Source organism: Talpa occidentalis, unplaced genomic scaffold (genome assembly GCF_014898055.3).
Source record: "Talpa occidentalis isolate TD23 unplaced genomic scaffold, MPIMG_talOcc4v2.1 talOcc4.4, whole genome shotgun sequence".
In the NCBI taxonomy this organism is placed as follows: Eukaryota; Metazoa; Chordata; class Mammalia; order Eulipotyphla; family Talpidae; genus Talpa; species Talpa occidentalis.
In genome coordinates this window covers 8316971-8339922 of record NW_023604295.1, presented here as the reverse complement: position 1 = coordinate 8339922, position 22952 = coordinate 8316971, and the positions used below count along the sequence as shown (strand labels likewise).

General features: G+C 51.6%; 1 protein-coding gene and 1 long non-coding RNA gene across 9 annotated transcripts in view; both read right to left on the bottom strand.

The window, feature by feature from the left end:
- The window catches only part of TIAM1 (TIAM Rac1 associated GEF 1), a 355067-nt gene extending 353484 nt beyond the window's left edge, over nucleotides 1-1583 (bottom strand). For all 8 annotated transcript variants that reach the window (XM_054700321.1, XM_054700322.1, XM_054700314.1 and 5 more), the window contains exon 1: nucleotides 1530-1583. The gene's annotated coding sequence lies outside the window, so the exon portion shown is untranslated. The remainder of the gene's footprint in view (nucleotides 1-1529) is intronic.
- Nucleotides 1584-8557: 6974 nt separating this feature from the next.
- The window catches only part of LOC119257244 (uncharacterized), a 69260-nt gene continuing 54865 nt past the window's right edge, over nucleotides 8558-22952 (bottom strand). The window contains exons 7-11 of the long non-coding RNA XR_008553760.1: nucleotides 21908-22125; nucleotides 18048-18243; nucleotides 14966-15125; nucleotides 9949-10029; nucleotides 8558-8995 (exon numbers count right to left, since the gene is read on the bottom strand). This is a non-coding gene — a long non-coding RNA (uncharacterized LOC119257244). The remainder of the gene's footprint in view (nucleotides 8996-9948; nucleotides 10030-14965; nucleotides 15126-18047; nucleotides 18244-21907; nucleotides 22126-22952) is intronic.

Sequence of the window (22952 nt, the reverse complement as noted above, 5' to 3'; positions counted from 1 at the left end):
GCCACCTCTGTAATTGATTCTAATAGGGAGACGAAAGGCGTGTTCCTTAGGTGGCAGTCACAGCGCCGAGCAGGTTAGGCCGTCATACAGACCCCCCCACAAATGGGGTTCCTCAGCCCCACTGGACAGATGTGGAAGCTGAGAAGCGGGGATTAAAGCAGCTTGGCCTGGCTCACCCGGCTCGCGAGTGACACCACATTCTGGAACTCGGTTTGGTCTGACCTCAGCACCCAGGTTCTCAATCTCTGCTCCAGTTCAAATAAAATGTGCACCAAGTCAGCACGCGTGGGCACCCGGATCCCCGCCGCCCTGGCTCAAGGATGGCGGACAGGTGCTGCGCGAGCCCGCGTGGGCACCACCTAAGGCGGCACGATGTGGGCAGCGTCCCCAAGGCTCACGCGTGTCCTTCAAGAACTTGCCAGCAGTCAGAGAGAGGCCCGAGTTGACCCGGGGCGAGGCCAGAGAAAGCGACTGAAAGGAGGTGAGATCTGCGCCCCCGACGTCCACCAACCCAGAGGGCGCCTCCGGGTGCCAGGGGCCTGGGGGCGCCGTGCGCCGTGGGCACCGGGCGCGAAGGAGCCGTCTGGGCGTCTTTTCCCTGCTGCCTCCCGCCAGGAGGCCGGAGGAGGGGGCGTCACCTGACAGCGCGCCCCAACTTCTCCCCGCGCGGAGGGGGCGCGCAGCAGCGGCCGCGGCCGGGGAGCACAGCGCGCAGCGCCAGCCCGCCCGTGAGGTGCGTAAACAAAAGCGGGCCCCGCGCGGGTCCCCTGCGGGCGGAGAGCTGCGCCAAGGAGCAGCACCGGAGCAGCTGAGCGCGCGAGAGAGCGCGGAGGGGTCGGCACCCGGAGCGGAGCCCCCGGGCGGCCCCCGGGACCCCACGGAACAGTCATTGTCTGCGCGCCTGCAAAACGCAGCTCCGCGCCCCGCTCCCGGGCCAGCCGCGGCTCTCCCGCCCGGGGTGCCGACCCCCCGGCTCTCTGCCCCGCGCGCCCGGCCCCGAGCTCGGCACGATCGCCCAGGTGAGCGCCCAGCCAGCCTCGCGCCGGACCCAGGCCTGGAGATGCCCAAGTCGGGGACGGAAACGCACAGGCGCGCACGCACGCGGGGACAGACACGCACTCGCGCGCACGCCCCCCCAGAAGTTGATCAGAATCAGCCGACAGATACCAAGTGCCGGCGCCGCCGCGGGTCCCCGCGGTCCAGCCGCGGCCGGGAAGCCCGAGCGCCCGCGCCCGGCCGCTGTCACCCCGCTCGGCGCCGCGCACCTGGGCGCGCCCCGGGCCCCTCCCGCCGCCCCTCCGCGCGAGGCGCGTCTCCGCGGGCCCCCGCCGGCTCCCGCTCCCGAGGGTGCGCACGGGAAGACAATACGGGCCGAGCGCATCGGGGGGAACTAGGACCCGCCGGAGCGCCCTACGCGGGGGGCGCGGGGCAGGGGTGCCCGTCGCGGGCGGCGCGGCCCCGGGCCCCCCGCCGCCGTCCCCCGGGGCGCCCCGGCCCGCGGCCCCGCCCTCCCGGCCCGCGGCACTCACCCGCGACGCGCGTCCCGGCTCCCGCCGCGCGCCGGGCACAATGCGGGCCGGGGCTCCGAGGAGCAGGCGCCGGAGCTCGCGCGCTGCAGAGCTGCGCGCCCGACGGCGGCGGCGCTGCTCCGCCCGGCAGCCCGGCCCGCGCGCGCCAATGGGAGCCGCCGGGGCGCTCGGCCGGCGGCCGCGGGGGCGGGGCCCCGGGCGCCCGTGGGAACCCGCGCCCCGATTGGGCCGCCCGGCGGTCGCTCCGCCTCCGGCCGGCCAACCGCGCGCCGCGGGCACGGGCGCGGGGCGTTCGGAGTTGGAGCGGGTGACAGCGGGCGCCGCCGGGGCTCGCGCCGGGGCGCCGGGGCGCGGGGCGCGCGGGGCGGGGCCGCCCGCCCACCGGCCCCGGCGGCGCGGCCCGGGCGCGAGGGGAGGGCGCGGGCGCGGGCCCGGGGCCGGCGCGGAGCCCCGAACAAAGCGGCCCCCGAGGCCCGGGCGCCCCCGCCCCCTCGCGCCATAGGGCCGCGGCGCTGCCCGTCACCCGCGGCGCGCAGGCGGCCAATGAGCGGGAGGGAGCGCGGGGGGCGCGCGCGCGGCGCGGGTGGGATTGGTCGGGGGCGAAGGGTTTTCCTGCCACCCGGGGCGGAGGGGAGCGGGATCCGGGACGGGGGAGGGGAAGCGCCAAAAAAAAAAAAAAAAAAAAAAGGAAAAAACCCCGGTACCTGCGACACGTGGTCCGGCCGGAGCACGCGCCCGGCCCGCGGGGGCCGGAACTTTGCCGGGGAACAAAACCCCAGCGCGGCCGCGCGCGCGGAGGCCGGGGCGGCCGGAGCGCACCGGCGCCAGGTAGGGCCGGGGCCGCACCTTGCCCGGCGGGAGCACCCGAGGCCTCGGCGTGGGCCCGCGCCTCGCGCTCGGCGGCCGGGCGGAGGGCGTGACTCGGGCGCGGGCGCGCAGCCCGCCCGACCTGGCGCCCAGGGGCGCTGACTGCCGGGCGCCTTTGGAGAAGTGGCCGGGACGCGGCAACCAGGAAGGCGCTTCCCTGCGCCCGACCCGTGCGTCCTCCTGAAGAGCCTGGACTTCACCGTGAAGAGCCAAAGCCGGGGTGAATAATCATCACTCGCCCATTTGCTGGACACGGGCACCCCGAGGGATTAGGAAGGCCTGCGTTCCCGGGGTGACAGGGTGGGAAGTAAAAGGGACTGCTTGGGTCTTGGAGGGTGAAATGGAAAACTGAAAGTCCTCCTTGACCTCTCCCGCCTCTGCTCGCCTCTATTATTACCCACCTCCCAATCCATGCCCTTCTGATCCTGGCTCAGCAGACCACATCAGAGCCTCCCAGCCTCTCTCTACCCCCGACCTTGCCTCCTGAAATAGTTTCCACTTTGCAGAAACATCCTTCTCAACAGAAGACGCTCCCCCTGCTCCCTCACTTCTGGTCTCCTTCCCTTTGCCTGGAACACCCCGACCCCCACATTTTCCCTTCCCCTGGACAGTTCCTACCCATTGTCCATAGGGGCTTCCCGACCATGCCTTGATGGACTTTGCTGAAGTCCAACTGTGCAGCAGGCAGTGCAGACTTTGGAAACCTGCTGTCACTATCCAAGGTTAAGACCCCGTGCCACCCCCCCCCCCCCCCCCCGTGCACCCACTGCCCCTCTCCCATCACCCAGGACTGGCATCTGTGCCCTTCTCCAAAGACACAAGCTCCACTCATCCAAAATCTTTATCTTTGCTTTATCCCAGTGCCCAGCACAGTACTTGGCAATTTGGAGCACTCAAGAATACTTCAGCTGACCCAGCCTTGGGGTACATGTCTTGACCTGGGAAGCCTGAGCAGCTACTGCAGGCTCTGGTCTGCTGTCCCTGGTCTTCACTCCTGGGTCAAGAGAACAGGCGTTTGATTACAACACAGACAAATGCCATCTGGCCGGGCACTGGTGTCCCATATCCTTGGGGCACTGCTGACATCTGCAGAGAACACAGCCCTGGTGTTGAAAAAAGAACTGGGGTGATCAGAGGCAGAATTCAGTATTTCAGATAGAAGAGCAGAAATTACATTTCTTTTTTTTTTTTTTAAAGATTTATTTATTTATTCATACAATCACTGGGTACAGTCAGAAGCGCGGGAGGGTGACAGAACTCACCAGAGCCAGAGCGGGGAGCTGAGCAGGCAGGCTGACTGACGAAGTACGCTGCTGAGGGGAGCAGCGGGCGGCAGGGGAGGTCTGGGCACCACGTGGGACCTTCGCCCCGCGGCCGGGGATTGAACCGGCGTTGCAGAGGCTGCAGGCAGCCTCGCAACCCAGCGCTCAACCGCTGCACCACCAGGGAGGCCCAGAAATTACATTTCTAGTACATGACCTCAAGTTCAATTACAAATCAATGCTTTCTTCCCCACTACTCACTGAAAGTCTCCTGAATCCAGTCTTCACTAAGTCAGCGCCAGCAGCCCTCCCCCACAAGCCTGCACTTAGGGATCAGCCTGCAGCCCCTCCCCAATTCCCTCGCCTCTGCTCCTGGCCAGGTCTGGTCTTCCATTAGAACAGACGCTCGCTGAGGGCAGGTGTGCTCCACCGCTGGGACCCTCATGCCTGGTACATAGTAAATGCTCAATGCACATTGACGAAATGACTGCATTTAGCCTCTTCCCCTCCATAAGGCACCTCTCTTCTGTCACCTATTTCTGGATGCCCTCTTTTAAGAAAGGACGGGCAGAGGGCACAGCACTGGAGCTTTATCTCCAGTGATGAGTGCTGAGGTCATGGCCCTCCGGAGCTTACACTGCATGTGTCCAGTAAATACCTGCTGCAGCAGCACTTCCCGGCGGAGTGATCATTGGCTGAGGAAACTTTCTGGAGAGAGAGGAGGGCACTTTTTCCAAAGCACCTGCTGATGAGTGTGCTCGGAATGATCCTCACTCTCCTGCTGAGACCCCTCAACACTGTTAAGCCCCCATGATTGACAGTCTGGGCTAAAATCTAGAATGAGAAAGTAATAGTTAGTCACTTCTCAATGGCAGGGACCTATCTTTTACCCTTTCTCCTAGCTTTTCACTAACTACCCTCTAAGTCACTGCTCAATACCAGGTTCCTCACCATCAGCCTAGGGAAAGTGGGTTCACCTGGCCTTTGGGGTGAGCAGTCCCGGATGATTCTCTTCAGGGAGGCACACCTCTGCTGTGCATGCTGAGGAACCACGGGGAGACCCCTAACCTGGGCAGGACGTTTCCAAGAGCCTGTCCTGTCCCGCCCCGCCCCACCCTGAGCCTTCAGCCCCACCCCCATGCACAGGCCCGCGGGCACACTACCTCCAGCCGCTGGACTGGAAAGGGACCTAAAGGTGACGAGCTCTGGTTTAATGTGAGGGACATTATTTCATTGAAAGTGGTTTGGTTTTTAAAGTACCTTATAGGATAATAGAGAAATGCAGAGAAAGGGAGGGAGTGGAGGGCAGAAAAAGAGGAAGAAAGGAAAGAGGAAGCAGAAGAAGGGAGGGGGGAAGGGAAGGAGAGACAGGAGGGGCGAGGAGGGACGAGGGAAAGAGAAGGGGAGCGGCGTGGAAGAAACAGGAAGGAGGAAAATGCGGAGACACAGTTCAGCGTCTCCCACCCCACCCGCATTCCCACGGGGACCTTCACCTGCCCCCCTCATCTGCTGCGCCATCTTGTTTCCAGTCCTGCTCGCTGCCCACCCTCCCCACAGCCGGGGCCAGTGTCGGGGACTGAGGACCCGCGCGGTCCCACAGGGGCCTGAGCTCAGGGCTCCACACTGGGTTTCATGCTCTGCTATTGCTGCCTTGAAAATCCTCATTTTTCAATGAGAAGCCCCCATTTTAATGTTCTCTAGGCCCCACAAATTACAGAGACTGTCCTTCCCACACCCTTTCCACTCGAGGTGAGTCTCATCCTTGGGCCTCCTTAATCAAATTAACAAAAAGAAGAAGGGATTCAGTGTTAGGTAGACGGGGCCGGTGCCGCAAAGAACACTCAACGGACGCCTGGTTCATCCCAGTGGACTCACCCTCATCCTGTGATGGTTCATTGTAGGCCTCAATGTGACTGAGCCATGGGGTCTCCAGGCCACCGGTCATTATCCTGGTGTGACTATGAGGGCGTTTCAGATGACAGTGCCAGAGTAAAGCGGATTCCCCTCCCCCATGTGGTGGGCCTTGTTCAATCAGTTGAAGACCTGAATAGAACCAAAAGGCTGAGCTTCCTGTAAGTAACAGGGAAGGCCTCCTGTCTGACCCCTTGCACTGGAACATTGGTCTTTTCCTGCCCTTGGACTCAGACTGAGACCTCTGCTGTCTTGAGTGGTTGCTATTTGCAACACAAAAGCCTAACTCATCATCAACCCATGTGTCCTATTAGAGACTGGTATCGGTGTAGCCATATCTTGTACTGGTTTGTCTCTTTGGGCATCCCTGGCTAGCTCACATTCCAATACTGTTCCCCACTCTGCGTCCCTCTACAGCCTGGCCACTCAGCAGGGGTCCACGGTTCTGTGGCAACATCACCACCGAGTGCCGCAAGGGCAGTCTCAGGCCTCACAACAGACAGACTGAACCTTAATCTACATCTTCATAAAATCCTCTCTAGGGCCTCCCTGGTGGCACAAGGGGTTAAGCATCGCACTATGAAGCAATCCGCAGCCTCTGCAGCACAAGTTCGATCCCTGGCTGGCCAGGGAGCTACCCACATGGCGTGGCAGACCTCTCCTGTCTCCCCCGCTGCTCCCCTCAGCAGTGTGTTTCAGTCCATCTGCCTGTTCTGTTCCCCACTCTGTCTCTGGTGAATCCTCTCACCCCCCCATCTCTGGCCTGTACCCCAGCTCTTGTATGCATAAATAAATAAATCATTAAAAAAAATCCTCTCTGAATATGCAAAGCCACCTGGGAGCAAGGACAATGTGCAACGCAACTGCTCAGTAACAGAAATCTAACCAGCACTGTGTTACAGGAGGACAGATGTTGGAAGGGGGGATGGAAGAGGGTCCAAGGGAATTCAAGAAGTCAGGGCATTTTCACATAAACCTTCGACTGTGGAACAAAAAACAAGGGAGCCTCCAGACCCAGACGAACATGCCCCTCTGGTCCACAGAAGCTCAAGGTCAGAGGGGGGAGCCCACAAACTGGCTGCTTCCCCGAGGAACCTAACACGTCCCCCTCCTTGCTGTGTGCTCAGTCGCGTTTTATTTCCTGTGTTTTCACTGAAATGGCAGTTTGTGGAGAAACTCTCCCACTTGGCTGCGAATGGGCTCCGAGCCGCAGCAACACTTCTGCGGAGTTGGCAGGGACAGCACTGTGGAATATTTCAGAAACTCAAGGCAAGGGGACAAACAAACAACCAACATAAAAATAAAACCCTCGCAAAATGTACTTTTGGAGAAAGAGACAAAGAGCAACAGCCAGCCCGCATCACGGGTCTCCCCCGTCCTTCCTGCTCTTGCTGTCCCAGCCTGATCATTAATTCGACTCTATGGGAATGAACACACGATCCCTTTGAAATGAACCGCAACTCCCACGCAGTCGTGGTCTCCAGATGACAACCAGATCGCAGCCCCTTCAGCACACACGATGTTGGCGTTGACAGCTCCCGCCGGCCCCTCCCTTCCCAGCCCTCCAGCACCTGGGCAAGGTGTGACCGAAGGAAGGTGCCAAGCAGGTGCTTGCAGCTCCAGCTGCCTCCTAACACACGTTTATTTTCTACTCTACACGTGTTCTCTCCCCAGCAGAACCGAAGGTATGGAAAAGACTGGAAGGTGGCCATTGTGGCTCAGCAACAGGATCACTAGGCATAAAGAAGTTGTTCTTCTGGGAAGCACGCTAGGGACTTGGAGCCACAGAAACCAACCTCTCTTAGAAAAAGCTGACACCCCCTTGTGCTCTCTGTGCATCTGGAGACTTGCACACACACACACACACACACCCCACAGTAGTTATAGGCACAGAGGCCAATCCTTAAAAGCAAAGGCTTTGCCCTGAGTCAAGTCCTGCCTCTGTTCCTTACCAGCTGTGTGACTTTGGGCAAAGTATTTAACCTCTCTGTGCTTAACCGCCCTGGAGCCATCTCAGGCTGTTGAAACAGAATACTACAGACTACGAGGCTTAAATATTTGTTTTAACTTAAAATAAAGAAATTAATTTTCTTGCAGCTCTGGAGACCACAGATTGAAGATTCAGGTATCTCTGAGGTTGGCCTTGGGGGAGACCTGTGCTTCTGGCTTGCAGACAGCTGCCTCCTGGCTGTGTTCCCACGGGGGCCCACAGGGAGAGGGAGAGCTCTGGGGTTTCTTCCTCTTCTTATAAGGAAGCCAGTCCTATTGGGTTAAGTCCCACCCTTAGGATTTCACCTTAACTACCTCCTCAAAAGCCCATCTCTAATTAGTCACACTGGGGTCAGGGCTTCAACATACAGATTTTGGGGGGTGCTGTTCTATCTATCATAGCATTCCTCTCCGTAAAACAAGGTTCATCAGCATCCATCACTCGGGGCTGTTATGCGCATTGAATGACTTGATAGAACTAAGAATAGTACTTGGCTCACATCAGAGGTGCGGCTCCCTGGCTCATCCCAAAGCGAGACTTGTTTTTGAAAAGCCCACGAGGCACCTCTCCCCAGATACCTGAAAGTTGTGAGCCTTTGCAAGCCCCTAATCTCATCCTATCTACTCCACCATCTTCCCCAAACAACAACAAGCAAATCCCTTCTCTTGTTTCCAAGGTCACTTTCTGGTCTTGCCCCTAAGCATAGAGCAAAGGCCATTTATTTCTCCCAGCACCGAGGACCCACCGGCTTTTCTGCTTCCCCCAGCATCCCCAAACTCATCCCCCTCCGCATCCACACAGAATGACCAAGACAGCTCCCCAAACACAAGGATCTCTGCTGGACCCTCCGCCGGGAAGTCCTCTTCCTGGCCAAGCTCTCTGTGCACTGTGACCTGCTCACCATTTCACCATTTAAGGTCAGGCATGACAGTCACCTCCTTTGGGGGGCCCTCTTCTTCCTCGTGGTTCCTGATCCCCTACGCGTGAACCATTCCATTACACAGTTCCTAATTCAACTTTTCATTTAATATGCACATCAGCTTTCCAAAGGATGTTCTCTAATCTCCATTTAAAAGATAAGGGCATGGAGTAATTGGCCCAAGGTCACAGAGAGAATGAGTCATTCTTCCAGAAGAGTTTGTTAATTTCCTCATCTTGGCCTCCCAGCCTCCCAAACAGAATCTACCCCTCCATTTTCAGAGCTGGCACCCACATGCCCATGCCTGACACTGGTCACATTGCATTAGCGGGAACTGGGGCGCTGACTGTCCCTCAGATAGCTCTCCATCTTCAGCTTCCCAGGGCCCATGCAGGGGAGGGATAGCGCTGCAGGAATTTCACCGGAATGCTTCATTTCTTATCCTGAGCCCATCGTCCTACCTCCGCAGGGCTGGCATGTTCAGCGTGTCCAGAACGGTGGTCTTTACCACTCTTTCCTGGAACGTAAAGAATGTACGATGATTAGGTACATGCCTTGCTTTAACAAGCATGGAAACCCCTGTGGTGCAGGGGATGGAGGAAGGAGAGACAGGCATGGACAGCGGAGCCCTGGCTGCTCCAGCCTCCCAGGGTGCATGGTAAGCAGAGGGGGAAGTGAGAGCACTAGTCCAGTGTCCACACTGGAACCCAAGGGGCTCTGTTGAAGCTGCTGCTAAATCACAACATAGTGGTTGGGGGCTTTGGGGGTGAGGAGCCCAAAAGCAGAAGGTGCAGGGGACCCAATGGACTCTGGTGGAGGATTATTGGGGATTTGGTGGTCCTGACATACACTTGTAAAGGTGTGAACCTGTACCCCAACTCATATACAGTGTTGTCAAGCAACACTGTGTCAATAAAAAAGTAAAACAATTAAAAAAATCGCAGCGGCAGCGTCCGTATTTGTTGGCTAGGGTCTCCATAATAAAGTGCCACAGACTGGGTGGCTGAAACGATGGAAATTTACTGTCTCACATTTTCTGGAGGCTGGAAGGCCAAGGTCAAGGTGTCAGCAGGTTTGGTTTTTCCAGAGGCCTCTGTCCTTGGCTGGCAGATGGCATGTTCTCCCTGGCTGCCACGTGAGCTTCCCTCAGCCTGTGCACCCTCTCTGTCCTAATCTCCTCTTCCTATAAGGACACCTATCATATTGGATTTCAATGTAACCATTTCAATGTAACCACCCATTTCAATGTAACCACCTCTTTAAAGATCCTCTCTCCAGTCACTTTCAGAAGTGCTTGTGCTTAGGACTTCAACAGAATTTTGGAGGGCAGGGGAGCACAATTCAGCTCATAACACCACCACCCCACCTTGCTTTCCATACCGTAAAGAATAAATTCATAGCAGCTGAGTATCTGGACCAACATAGCCACCCATTCCCAACCCCTTCAGATGGCTGGTCTTAGCTGATTACCTGCTGGGCTGAATTCTCTGGTTGGTTAGCGGAGGGTCACTGGCAAAGTGTCCTCTCTCCTCAGAAATATTTCTTCTCTTCCTTTTGGAAAGAAGTGGGGGAAATGCATTGTTGAGATTTCTAAGCATTTCTCTGCAAAGCCTGAATGTAAAGGAGAATAATGCTGATGGAGCTTCGATAGGAAAAAGAAAGGTGCTGGGGTGCCCCGGGAGGCTGCCTGTCCTCGGCTTGGAAAGGAGCCCTTTCTCAGGGCACCCCATGTCTTCTGCGTGAGTCCAGCCTGTGACAGCCCCGTGGGCAGGAGTGGTGCTCAGGACTGCGTAACTCACAGCCCTAAGTATTTAAGTTGATTTTGTTCTTTTGCATTTTCCTTCTGACCCAAGTGTTGTTTCTATGTTCTAATATTAATAAACAAAAACAGGGTCTCCCTGGTGGCACAAGGGCTTAAGCACTGCACTGATTATGAAGCAATCCTCAGCCTCTGCAGCACAAGTTCGATCCCCCGCCAGCCAGGGAGCAACCCACATGGCGCAGCAGACCTCTACTGTCTCCCTGCTGCTCCCCTCAGCAGTATATTTCAGTCAGTCTGCCTGTTCTGTTCCCCACTCTGTTTTTGGTGAATCCTTCCACCCCCCACATCTCTGGCCTGTACCCCAGCTCTTGTGTGCATAAATAAATAAATCCTTAAAAAAAACAAAACAAAACACGTGTGATACTTTAGAAGCAACATTCCAGGCTCTTAGAGACCCTGTTTACTGGAAATTATTTTCCTTTCTTCCTTTTTTTTTTTTTTTGCAAGTGATTTTCAAAAATGATCAGTTAAGCCTCAATTTTCTTTCTTCCTTTTTTTTTAAAGATTGATTGATTGATTTATACAAGCACTGGGTACAGTCAGAAGCGCAGGAGGGTGAGAGAATTCACCAGAGCCAGAGCGGGGAACAGAACAGGCAGACTGATGAAATACACTGCTGAGGGGAGCAGCGGGCGGCAGGAGGGGTCTGTGCGCCATGTGGGACCCTCGCCTGGAGGCCGGGAATCGAACCGGCGCTGCAGAGGCTGCGGGCAGCTTCGCAGCCCAGCGCTCAACCGCTGCGCCACCAGGGGAGGCCCAAGCCTCAATTTTCAAACACATAATTGGTAACTGAAAAATATTCTGCCTGCGACTACCCAGACATTTTCCATCTTGTGGTTGCTTATCACATAGATTATTTCCTCAGCCAGCTGATGGAACCATCAAAGGTTAGCAATTATTTTCCCACATTTGCCCTTCCAAGAGGCTTCCTGGCTGGAAATAAAGAGTTTGGACGTTATGGTCATTCATGTCTAGTAACCAGCTAACAAAACACAAAATAATCCCTCCTGCTTAAAAAAAAAAAATTGTGTTTCGTGTCATAAACACTGGCTTGATCCTAAAGAGAGCATGTGTACAAAGTAGGAAAGACAGGTGCTTGGCCGACATGGGCCACTTGGAACAAAATACTCGAGCACAGGACAAGATGCTACCGTGACCATCTGATAAATATTTTTAAAATAAGATGATAGTTTCTTAAGTGAATTTTGCTTCTACTTGACCTGCCTGCCACATTCGTTTCCTATTGCTGCAGCCATCAATTATCACAAACTTAGAGAAACAACCCAAACTGGTCATCTTAGAATTCTGGAGCTCAGAAATCTGAAATGGGCCTCATGGGTTAAAATCGGGGTGTCTGCTGTGCTGCTTTCCAAGGAGAATCTGTTTTCTTCCCTTCCCTAGCTTCCGGGGGTGGCCTGCATTCCGAGACTCCCAGATCCCTTGTCTTCAAGCCGGCACTGGCTTGCCGTGTCGCTCTGGCATGGGACCCTGTCCTCGTCGTCCACTGTGAGAGACCCCTGTGACTGCCTTGTGCCCGCCTGGGTCATCCAGGGTAAGCTGCCCATTTCAGTCAATTGATTAGCTGACTTAAATCCATAGGCAGTCTCCATTACTCCTTGACATGGGCCCCAACATATCCAGAAATTCTAGGGATTGGAACATGGACATCTTTGGGGGCTATTATTCTTCCCACCACACCTGCTTTGTGGCAATTAGTGAAAATAAGGTGAGTGATGGCTTTATTTTTCTTTTATTGATTATCCTTTCAGAATCATTAGATTTTATTTTTCCCCATGAGTCTTAAAACTTAGTTTCACTTCTACAATGACACTGCTTTGTTATTTTTTTTTTAGAGGGTGTGTGTGTGTGTGTGTGTGTGTGTGTGTAGAAGAAATGGTGTGTAGGCCAGAGGTATGGAGTGTAAGAGGATTCCCCAGAGAGAGAGTGGGGAGCAGAACAGGCAGATCTACTGAAATACACTGCTGAGGGGAGCAGCGGGCGAGACAGGAGAGGTCTGCTGTGCCATGTGGGTCAGCTCCCTGGCCAGGGATCGAACTCAGGCCATAGGGGTGATAGTGCTGAGACATAGATCTGAGGCGACCAGAGAGGCCCTGCAATGACACTCTCCCAGGCTCTATCCCTTTCTGAAAAGAGACAGAACTGATCAAATACCATGGCTTTGGATGACCTTCCCAACCACTTACAGAATCATACCCTCTTAGACTGTGACTAGACTCAAAACCGTCCAGACACAGGTTATCATAATCAAAATACAGGTACCATTTTTTCCCTTCCCCTGATAAATACACATCCCTCTTTCCCCAAAGGGTGTTAATTGCTAAGAGATGTTTAAGTATCATCCTTTCCAAGAAGCCTGTCTACCAGTTGTATGAAGGGTTTCATTTTTCAAGAAACAATTTCATAAATATTTGGAGGGGAGTGTTCTCAGTCATGGCCAAATGAACCTATTTTACTCTACACCTGATTTAGCTTTGCGTTCATCAATACTTCCTACTTGTATCCGTCAAACTCATCATTAAAACCCCTTACAGGGCCTCCCCGGTGGCGCAGTGGTTGAGCGCTGGGTTGCGAAGCTGCCCGCAGCCTCTGCGGCGCCGGTTCGATCCCTGGCTGCTCCCCGGCCACCGGAGGAGGGTCCCACATGGCACGCAGACCTCTCCTGCCGCCCGCTGCTCCCCTCAGCAGTGTACTTCGGTCCTTCTGCCTGCTCTGCTCCCTGCTCTGGCTCTGGTGAATTCTCTCACCCTCCCGCGCTTCTGACTGTACCCAGTGCTTGTATAAATAAATAAATAAATCTTAAAAAAAATAAAAAGGAAAGTTTTAAAAAATAAAAATAAATAAAACCCCATACAGTTTCCATTTCAGCTGGAGAGGAGGGAGGGAGGGGGAGGAGAGCTGTCTGTTCCGCAGTTGGAGAGTCTGACCAGGGTAGATGTCCACTGTTAAAGTCCTTGGGTGGAAAATGACAAATGCTCCTTCTCTTTGTCCTGATCATGAAAACGTTTATAGGCCAAGACCAGAAAATTCTAGCTCTGGAATGAGAATATCTGCCAATACTGTTTCAAGTACATACAGAATTTCAGTGACTCTCCTTTCTTTCCCTACGTTGGGGCTCACAGATGCCAGAGACACTAACAAGAAATGGTAGTGAGCAGAGGTGAAGAGGAAACAGCACTGGGAAGAGATGTGGCATCTGTCATTTTGATGTCAGTGAACATTTCTCTCCCCACCTTAGATCCACAAAAGTAGCAGAGGGAGAGCATCGTTTTCATTCTTATCTGCCCAGGCCCTCTCTCCTATTATGGCCACCCCACTTTTATTATCACAATTCATAAAATGAATAGCCCTGAGATGTGCAGTAAAATGAACCCATCAAAGTGAGGTTGTTCAGATTTAGATAAAGGCAGGCTCAGCTAAGCAGCTCGGATTCACACAGCCGTTTGAACAGGCAGCACGGCCAGAGCCTCCAAGCACCGCCCTTCCTCCCTGGATCTTTTTGTTTAGATCATGTCTATCAACGCTCAAGTTGCTTCAAAGGACGGGGTACTGTCGGGAACCCAGACACCTCACACAGGTGAGACAACCTGGCCCAGGTCTAGGTCTCCAGTCTTACTCTGGGATGGTGGAATATTGTCCTACCAGTTGTAGTGACCAGGACAGCAAACGTGCTCAGCCCTGTTGCTTGAAGCAAGAGGCACTTCGTTTGTTAAACAAGCATTACAGAAGCTTCCTCTACAGTCCTTCCCTGCCTGCTTTGGTAGGCTGTGTGCTTATATATTTATTTATTTTAAAGATTTATTTTATTTATTTATGCATACAAGATCTGGAGTGCAGGCCAGAGGTGTGGGGGGTGGTGGTGAAAGGATTCACCAGAGACAGAGTGGGGAGCAGAACAGGCAGATCTACTGAAATATGCTGCTGAGGGGAGCAGCTGGAAAGACAGGAGAGGTCTGCTGTGCCATGTGGGTCAGCTCCCTGGCCAAGGATCAAACTTGTGCTGCAGTGGCTGCTGATAGCTTCACAGTGCTGATACTTAACCCCTTGCACCACCAGGGAGGCCCAAGTTGGGTGCTTTTACTAGGGGGGCTTTTCCCAGTTATATCTTTTAAAGAAAATCCACCATCTGAAGAGGAAAATGTCCCCACCACAGATGGCTACTATCAGAGGTTGGCCTTGCTCGTTAAAATACACTTATTGGGACTCAGAAGGGAGGCAGAGGAGCCAAGCATCACAGATGGTGTCCAGGGCAGGAAGCAGAGGTGGGAGATTTGCTTGAAGGGAGCTCCCTTGCGTTCAAGGGTGCTGGGGAAGGGAGAAGTGGGCTTCAGTGGAGACCTCAGACTATCATGGGGACAATGCTGGTCCTTCAGGATGAGGGGACTTCAGGGGATGCCAGATGCCATGAGAAAGTGTGAGTTTGGAGGCCAAACAACTCTTTTGAGTAGAACTGTTTACCAAAGAAGCTGGGAGCTGTGAACAACCTTCCAGCTACTGGGGGAAAAAGGAGTGTTCTCCCATCCTGAGGGGAAAGTCAGGGCCTACATGAGCTTCTGCTTGCATGAGCAAGCCATTTCTCAGTGAAGGGGGGTGCCTGCCCAGCCTGGAGGGACCCCTGGGAAGTGACCTCTCTCCTGGATCTACTACCTTCCTGGTCCTTCTCCAATCTTCTCTCTCAAAGGAGGCAGTCTCGCTGCATCAGGTCCACCAATCTTGTATGGTTCTGCCCTCAGTGTTTTGAGAATTTGTTGCCAGTGTTCCAAAAATTGGGAGACTTGCCCCAAATCTCAGGTTTCTGGATTTTTTTCTTGCAAAAAAAAGAAAGCAGATCTAGTTACACTGAGCCTGAATCCCTTCAAGACCACTCAGGTGCAAAGAGCCCAATAGGCCTCCAGCCTCCCAAGCCCCTGTTTGGGAAACTGCTAGATTTTGAATAATACTCAGCTATTTGAACACAGCTTCTAAGTTCTCTTTTGTTCTCAATGTTAACAAATCAGATAACCTTTTATTAAACCCCAAATAAATGAATCTCTCCATTACACATACTTTGCTATGCAGTGAATATGAATTTGAAAATGAAAAGGGAAAAAAATCAAATCCAAAGCAACACATCCCACCCGGGACAATCACCGAGTAATTGGTGTTGGTGGATGTGAGTAACACTTTCATTCCTGAAGAAATTGATGTCGGTGACATTTGTGACATGTTACAGGGTAATAGCGAGTCAGTTATGGATTGAAGTCCTTAATGGGAACCAACTGCAAGGAATGCCATTTAAAAATAATTACTCTTTTGCTAGAGAGCACAAACCCAAGTTATGCAAATTAGGTGGCAAGTAGGAGTTTTGATGCATGTCCTGGAGATTTGTATTGAAATGTGACTTATTCTGAATATTAGAGTCAATTTGATTCAAACTCATGAGCCACCGTTGGTGCAAAGCCAACAGCTTTCTATACACAGTGAGGAAGTTTAACCATTAAACTGGCTCCCCAGAAGAAGTGAGTATTGTGGGGGTGCGCTCAGTAGTCCTCACTCTTTCTTCCTTGATAATGGAGCAAGGATTTTGTTCAGGTGGAACTGATCCAACCCTGGAGATCCTGTCATGCATCACTTCCCATTTTGGTGGCTATTTACATTCCCAGCTTCCCTTGCAGCTACATTGGCCAAGAGTGTTAGTCTCTTTACTGATACTTTAGGAAAACTGCTGAGGTGCTTCTGAAAAAGACAACTTGTTTCCAGATAAAAAGAGACAGGCTTTCCATGAGTCATTCAATTTAGCTGAGCTTTAAAGATTTTTTATTTTTATTTATTTATGCATACAAGAACTGGAGTGTAGGTCAGAGGTGCAGGAGGTGAGAGGATTCACCAGAGATAGAGTCAGGAGCAGAACAGGTGGATCTACTAAAATATACTGCTGAGGGGAGTAGCAGGCAAGACATGAGAGGTCTGATGCACCATGTAGGTCAGCTCCCTGGCTGGGAATCAAACTCATGTCACAGTGGCTGGCGATAGATAGCTTGCTAGCACTGAGACTTTAACCCCTGAGCCACCAGGGAGGCCCTTATCTGAACTTTAATAGATTTATCTGTGAAACAGCTGCCTTAAACTTTCTATAAGGGGAATATTTTGGGTGCTACTACACAGCACCCCACACTCTGAGACCTGCTCCCACCCATGGCCTGGCCACCCATGCATGCACTGCATGTGCTAGTGGACAGGTTACTGGATTAATGGGGGATGAAGCATTACATTGGTCACTCAGAGGTCACGTGCATGCTCTTTCTGGAGAAAAAACAACCAGGCAATCAGACATAGAAAATGTCACCTTATGGTAGGTGCCGGCTCTACACAGCACTCATGCCAGGCTGGGGCAGTCCTATGTCCCACAGAGCACATGAAGAGCCATCACAGGAGAGCAGTCTGTGGAGGGAAGCTGGGCTGGGAGCCGCTGAGACACAGACACAAGGCTGGAACCATGCCTCTCCCCAGCCACCAGACACGGAGTCTCTGCCTGGCTTCCCCTAAGTTTCAAAAAAATGTCTTTGACTCCTTAAACTTATCTCCTTTCACATGTACTCACTCATCAGCTGTCTGATCCTTTCAGCTAAAAGGCCTGGACCAGCCCAGGCTCACACAGAGAGATGGAGCCTGGTGGGCAGCTAGAAGGGAGTCGACCCAAATCACTTCCACCGCCCCCGGGGCATCTGTAGAATACACGAGTGTGCAGGTGGGCTCAGCCTGGGCAGCTGCTTGGGTGTGGAAAAGCGAGGGATGGAGGGAGATGGTTAGAGCGAGATGAAGCCCTGAGGCTGACACGAGCGAAGCATGGAAGGGAAGTCAAGAAAAGGTTGCGCAGTCGCCTAGTGTTGCCATGTCTGTCTGTCTGCTCCACGCACAGCCCCTCCTCCTTCACCTCGGGGGTCCCTCTCTGAGAATCCATCCCCGGCATTTATTTATTTTTTCATTATAAAACACCTATTATTTTCTTTTTTTAATTTATATCTTTTACGTCACTGTATATTCCCCATAAAAGTCCCACCACCGGTTCACTCTGAGCCGTCACCACAGTCCCTGGTGATCTTCTCTCCCAGTCTGATCCCTCCCTGTCCCTTGCAGAATGTCTCTTACTTATGGTTTCCCGCTAGTTTTGTTTCTTTATTATGATTATTATTATGGCTATTTTTCATTCCTGATCCCTTCTTTGGTTCCCCTACATTCCTCCTATAAGTGAAACGATTCTATAGTTGTCTTTTTCCCTCTGGCTTATTTCACTGAGCTTGATCCCTCATCCCCCGCATTTAACCAGAGGTCCTTCCACCCACACCACCACGTGGGTGGCCACTTGACCCACCCCAGGCAATCAGTGTTCACGCCACTGTCCAGGCCATGGTGAATGGCTGAGGGGTGGAGCAGCCCTCACCTCCTGCTCTGGTTTTGCCGGGCACCCTGGAAGAACGACATTTTCTCTAGGTCACAAGTCATGAAGACAGTGTACGCCAAACCTGTCAGGGACGATTGTCACCTCCATGTTGGGAGGTCTGGACAGAGAAAAGGCCTAAAGGAAAGCAGGAATCACAAAGGAGGGGCTGGGAAAGGAGTCTCCATGCTGGGGGGATGCCTGAATCCAGCTCTACCTGCAGCAGCGCCCCCCTGGGCTTCCATTCTCAGCTATAAGGCACTGATACGTCTCCCATTTTCCTTGCAGTGGTTTGAATTGAGTGTGTCTTACTTGTATCCAAAGAAATCTTGACAAAGGTAGAGAAGAAAGGTGGGCGTAGGGTTGGACAGGATGAGTGTCTGCTGGACCCCAGAAGCCAGGCGGGAGAGTCTGCCTTCTTTTGACAGGTGAGTCCTTTCTGGAAGTTGGTGAGAAGCGCTGTATCTGTCCTCAGTCCCAGTTCTTCCCCTGATGCCCTTTCTTGTAACTGTAAGAAGAGGCCAGGAGCCATTAGTAGAATACTTTTAGACAAAAGCAGCAATTAGTTTTAGAAAGTGATGCTTTGATTATCACTGGCAACGTGTGCCCTTGCTGCTTTCTGCTGTGTTCTCTGCCCCCTCCCCTGAACACCCAGATACCAACGGGACAGCGCAGGGATGCCCAGAGCAGACCTACAGCAGCCGGCATCATTGCGAAAGCACAATTTATAGCTGACCATTGTCCAAACCGTGAACATTTGCTAAAGTGTAGAAGCACTTGCCAAAATTAAAAGCACAGAAGGAACTAAGGACATGGAGAGAACATGAGTCCTGTGATTTGTAAAACTGGGCTGGAGGAAGGTCATAAATCCATGGGTAGAGGAGAAAAGAGAAAATGAAAGGGAGGAGGAAGAGGGAAGATGCAGAGAAGTGGTGAGAGATAAGGGAGAAGAGAAGCAGCAGAGGTGGAAGGCAAGAGAAAAAGGAGGGACATGTAGGGAAATTTTAGACCAAGGCCACGCCCCCTCTGGGTCTCTGTTTCCCCAGGAGACATCATTTGTGGGACTCAGTGTGCTGCTCAGCTCATTAAGAATTCCAGGAGGGCACCAGCAGCGCATAAAGCCTTCGTTGGGCTCCGTGCCATTGTGTAGATGGCAAGCCAGGGAGCAGCCCTGGGTGCAGGAGAAGATGCGCTAGGATTTCCAAGGGCTGTTCTCGAAGCCTCAGATGTTCCCAGAACAAAAAATTCCTCCATCTCATAAATGGGAGGCAGGCCGCCAGACCCCTTCTTTTCTGAGATAGTCACAACGCATGTGTCAATCCACTATGAGACTAGCTCTGTGGAAAACAGCATTTCTCAAATTCATTTCACCACGGAAACATTTTCCCCCTGATTCCACATATTAACAGCCCACAGGAGCTGTGATGCAAAGTGCTGGGAGTAGGTGGTTTTGTGGTTCCTCCCTAGACTTGAGATCATTTCTCAGTGTAGACAAGGATTGAATCATTATGTCCTACACCTGAAACCACTATCTTGTTACGTATCAATTATACCGCAATTACAACAGGAAAACAGGATCTGCTCTACTTGGCCAGGCTGGGGACAGCAACTTCTCTATGCCAGATTAAATGGGGGAGGGAGGAGCAGAAGGGTGAGGGCCCTGGAGATGACTGTGAAACCTGTAAGGGGATGGCAGAGATGAGACTCGACTCCCCTAATCTCCCCAGTGCTCAAGAACACAAAAAACTTTGCTTTAATCTAACCATAGTCCAAATGTTTCCTCCTCAGGAATGCCTAACCTCCCCAGAAATTTCTCAGAGGGGGCTCTGATACCACATATAGGACAGGGACTCCTTGGTGATGGCCAAGAAATACAATGTTTGTAGAAACCTTACCCTCTCAGATAATTGTATCCCAATGTAACGCATTTAGGGAGAATTTATGCCCAAGAGTTCTCAATATTGCAGCACCTATGATTGGAACCCAGAGATTTCTTATATTTCCATTATCTCTGATAAAGACTAACTTTCAATCTTGTTGAAAACAAAGTTTAATGCAAAAGAGAACTATAGTCTTCTTGCTTCTCCAAGCACAGCAGGTAAAGAGTGAGGGATTTGGGGTAGAAGTTCAAGGTGGGTGCGCCTTTCTGTTCCTCCCTATCTTGGTTACACATCACAAGTCACTCGATTCTCTTCTTTGGTGACTTGGTTTTCTCATCTACAAAATGGGGCTAATCGTAGTAGTAAAGATTTTTCTGGCATTAAGATAATGCATGAGAAAGTCCTCAAAATCCAACTAGCAAACATTGCTAAAGTGCCTAAAGAGACACATTCCACAGTAAAGAATGATCAGGTGATTCTTAAATCTGGAGGGAAAAAAAAATGATTATGAAAACACTTACTGAGAATTCCCCCTCCTGGACCTTTTACTTGGGGCTTCAAACTAACTAAACACAATGGAATATGCTTACTCTTAAAGTTTCTTCCACATCAATTCTTTTGATAAAGTAACTGATTCTCAACTCAGAATGTGCTGGTGACCCCTTCTGGCTAGGGGTGGTATGACATGTGTGCTCCACACAGCCAAAGGGTGGGGGGTCTGGAACCCCTGAATGGGGAACCTGGGAAAACTGGACAGGAGAAATATCATCTGACCCGAATCCTCACTGTTCAAAGCGTGGTTCTCTGGCCAGCAGCACTTTCAGACTGCATTTTAATAATACCATCCAGGCAATTTTTAGTGTGCATTGGAGTTAGGTTCTGGAAGATTTAATCTAGTGACAAGGGGAAACCTAAAAGTAGGAAGCTACTTAAAGACTTTTTTAAAAGTAGGTATAATAACTCACAGAAAGCGTATCACTCCTGCGATGTGGTTCAAGCCCATTGCCACAACAATGAGTAAGCTGTGTCCCCTCCCCTAACCCCACTAACTCTGCTTTTCTTAATTGTTTTTCTTCAGTTTCCCCCTTATCCCGTGAAAGGGATTTTTCCTTAAGGGATTATTTGTACAATTTCATAATGAAATAATCCAAGAAGACAGGATTTCCCTTTAAAAAAACATTTGTTTTAAAGCCTTATATTGTGAATTACTATCTAAGAGTAACTTGGTTGCAGGGAATAGAAAGGGATTCTGGCAAATGTAAGAAAATTAATGAAGGAGTGAATGAGAGAGTGAGTGAGTGAATGAAACATATTGCATGGATATGGTGGCACTGATAGAATCAGAAGCCTTAGAAAGAGGAAATAGGTGCACACCAGGAAGATGGTGTTTGGGACAGACCCGTGTCAATTGCTTTGAGCACAGCTTGTGTCACTGGTCAATAAACAAAAATCTCCCATCAGAGTCTGCTTGGTCTATTTTGATTCATGCCTGGCCCTGGGAGAAGGAAGGACAGAACTTCTTGATTTAAGACCCGGGAAAAGTGTAACTGATGAGGAAGGCTGGATTCAGCAGCTATTACATCAGCTTCCACTCTGATTGGTCCAGTTAATCCATGTCATTCCAGTTGTTAATGTATTTTGACTATCATCCTTGGAGAGGTGTAGGTCCCCAAAAGAAAACTGAGGTGTTTTAGTTGAAAAAGCAGGTATGGATAATAGACAGGTAAACCCCACCATGTTCTCCACTTAGCTCTCTGCACTACTGTGAAATCGACATGCACCAAGGTGTTGATTGATGACGATATTGATATCATATCTATCTAGAACCCAAGTACCTATTACTCCAATAAGTATCTATCCATTTTTAACCATTAATGCATATTATTGTAGGAATAATCTTGAAGATCTTTGGTTCTTCGAGGCAGATCTTTCTACCCATCATCAGATTAAAACAGAAATTGAAAGCAGGAAGGGCCCTCTGTCTGGTGACCACCTCCCTCCCTTCTCTAACCTTCTAACTATTCATGAGAGATGTTATGCAAATGGCGGGGTGGTGGGGTGGTGGTGGCTTTTTTTCTTTTTTTTTAAACAAGAGAAAAGAAGAAAGATGTGAAGCTTTGAAAAATATGCTCTGTCACCAGAGCTCCTTCACGGTTCTTTAGGAAAACATTGTGGAGGAATAAATAGCAGCCGTCTCATAGCAACATTCAGTGAACAATGCTCAGAGCTGAGAGATGCTCTTCAGCTAGAAATCCGTGCCTACAAAAGGATGCCATCCGCAGAGTTACTCACCGCCAATTACAGATAACGAAGTCAGTCCATAGCCACTGGAAATGAGACGCAACCATTTCTGCTTCTTTGGAATTTTGCAAAGACTGACCTATGTCTTTGCAATACTGACATGCAAGGACTTGTATGCTTTGGAGAGAACTTGGGGGCATACTGGTAACCTTCCAGAGACTTGTCTGGGAGAAAGCATCTTCTTTTATGTTCTGTGCAGTGGTCATAGTCTACAAAAAAATAATTAGTAATAGTAATAATACAGCAGCAGGGAAATGATACTGTGTAACCCCCCCAACACACACACACACACACACCCTCTATAAGAGTGGACCAGGCCAGGACTAAACTCCAATCTACCCCTGGGACTCCCCTCCTAGGCAGTTAAGTTGCTGGTTTCTGCACAGTCTCTCCAGCAGCATCCTGGTCACCTCCACTGTGAACTCTAAGAGTAGAAAAAGGGGTTCCCCAAAACGTGACCAGGAAGCCGCCTCCTCTGTGTGCAATAGCTCTGCACTGGCAAACTTCCTTAGAATGTTCTTCTCTGCTCTCTTCCACAGACATGGGAACTGGCCCAGGAAACACATCCTTGAATAGGAAGCCAGTCTAGTAACAAAAAAAGGATCCCAGAGTTTATCTTTCAAATACCCAATCCTTGACGAGGCCTCCTTCCACCGTCTGTCCTTTCTTTGTCTGAACAGAGCGGTGGTGGCCGTGCCCAGTGCCATCCACCACCTTGTCCCTTTCTCTAGGGCATTGTCATTGCTGAATGCTGAGATGGAGGCTTAGCAGCCGCCCGCAGGGATCAACATGATCCTGCACGATTAAATTAAGATTGGAAATTATCTTGACAGTTTGGAATAATGGATGAAATCGAACATTTGAAATTTAATCAGGATAAATGTAAAGTCTGGCCCGCAGTTCGGAATACCAAGCGCACCAAAATAGCTGATCACACGAAAAGGCCTTGGACGTTTGGCTTACTGCAATCCCCATCTGGGCCAACGGATTCAGCTGATGCATTGGCTCCCCCACCCCCACGCAAGGCCAGCGCCAC